Genomic DNA, 1,853 nt, shown 5'->3' on the forward strand with positions numbered 1-1,853 from the left:
AAAGTAAATACTTTTAATATTGACCTTATCCTTATCAAAAAGTGCACTATTATAGTGACAGGCCATGCAATCTCAAAATCAACAACATTCATGTAAATTGATAAGTTGATATTATATCAAATAGAAATCTCATAATAATGAGGCAGGCCAGAAGTTGAATTTTTCAGTTTTTTAGAAGCATAATTTAAAGACTTGTAAAATTAATAGGACAGTTGAAATTGACCTTTATTTTTAAACGTCAGACTGGTAATGTGCTGATGTTGTAAAAAGGTTCACACGCAGGTTTGAGTGTGGAAACCCAATCGTCACACTTAGGAATTTAAAAAGAACTAAAATAGACTTAAAAAAAAAAATGCACATGGGTACTTTTTAACCAGTAGTACCAGGCACCCGGAAATGAATGCTTTCAAGTGAAATAAGAAAAGATCACAGTTCTTATTTGGGCTAATGCTTCTGATAGACGTAGCAGGAATGAATGAATGAATGAATAAATGAATGAATGAATTTTATTAGTGTATATAATAAATAAGTAAAGAACTTTCCAACATAATTTTAGATAGTGATAAGTACTGTAACATCAGTAAAATGGGGTCTATGATAAGTGAATTAAATATTCACTTGAATACCTAATACATTTCTAAACTTATTGTGGCCAAAGGGCTCCTGATTCATTCCCCTCACCACCAGCTTCTCACCAGGGGATGCTTCTGTAGGTTGTGAGGTCTGGGAAGCTTTTGAAGATGTTATTTGAGTTGAGATATGAATGGTGAAGTATCTGTGTGCATTCCAGGTATGAAGGTGGGAAAGCGTTGGCTTTGGGGTGGAAATGAGTTTAGTGTGTTGGAGACAGTCAGTATGAAATGTTGGAATGTATCCAGAGAAGAAATAGTGGTAGATGAGGCTAGAGAGGTGGAAAGGGCCTTGATCTTTTAGGGCAGAATAAGGAGTTAGGATGTCACTTTAACGATGGCAGCAAGTCTGTAGAGTGTTCTAGGTCTGGGGATTGATGGCCTCATGACTATGGCTACTGTGTAGTGACTGACTGGCAGAGGCAGAAGAGGAAACGGGGACCTTTTCAGAGCTGTTGTCTGGGTAAGAAGCCATAGTAGCTGTGTAGATGGATCCTGGACCAGCTTTGGCAATATACTTTGCAGACAGAGCTAAGAACTTAAGTGTGGATTCTATGTGGAAGGCAGGAGATGAGTAATCAAGAGTTGATTTCTGGGTTTTAGTTGAGGAACTGAATGTGTGAGGGTTCAATTACAGAGATGGGGAAAATTGGAGGAGAAGTTGGTGGTGAGGGGAATCAGAAGATACCTTCTGGCCACAATTGGTTTTAGATACTTATTAGATAGTCAAGTGAGGTGGTTTAGTGGGCAGTGGAATAAATGTCTGTAGTTCAGTGGGGAGGTCAAGATTCAAATGACAAAGGTAGGTGTCAGCAACATGGAGCTGACTTCAAAGCCATGAGACTGGATGAACTCCCTATAAGGGGAGGGGCTAAGTTTACTTCCTTAAATTGAGAAAGTTGGACAGGATGGTGTTTAAGGTCCCGTCTTTTCCAAAAGTTAAATGTTTATTGAATTTCAGAGAGTCTCTGTAAGAAACTTGAAGGGATGGAATTTTTTTTTGTAAAATGCTTTAGCTTCTTTTAAATCATGAAAAGGATGAATGGGAAGAAATACAGACATTTAAATATTTGACATCTGTATTTATTCTGAAATTGCTTGTCCACAAAGCATGATATGTAACTGCAACCAGATATCCTTCTGAAAGTGAAAATAATCTTCATTTTGTAAGATTTCATTTAAACCCAGTTGGTGGTCAATGTGAACATTTTTTTTTTTTTTTTT

General features: G+C 37.0%; 1 pseudogene; it reads right to left on the minus strand.

The window, feature by feature from the left end:
• Nucleotides 1-236: 236 nt before the first annotated feature.
• LOC119467900 lies at nt 237-330 on the minus strand (annotated as a pseudogene).
• Between the last annotated feature and the right edge of the window lie 1,523 nt (nt 331-1,853).

This window comes from Cebus imitator, unplaced genomic scaffold (assembly GCF_001604975.1).
Source record: "Cebus imitator isolate Cc_AM_T3 unplaced genomic scaffold, Cebus_imitator-1.0 Scaffold348, whole genome shotgun sequence".
Taxonomy (NCBI): Eukaryota; Metazoa; Chordata; class Mammalia; order Primates; family Cebidae; genus Cebus; species Cebus imitator.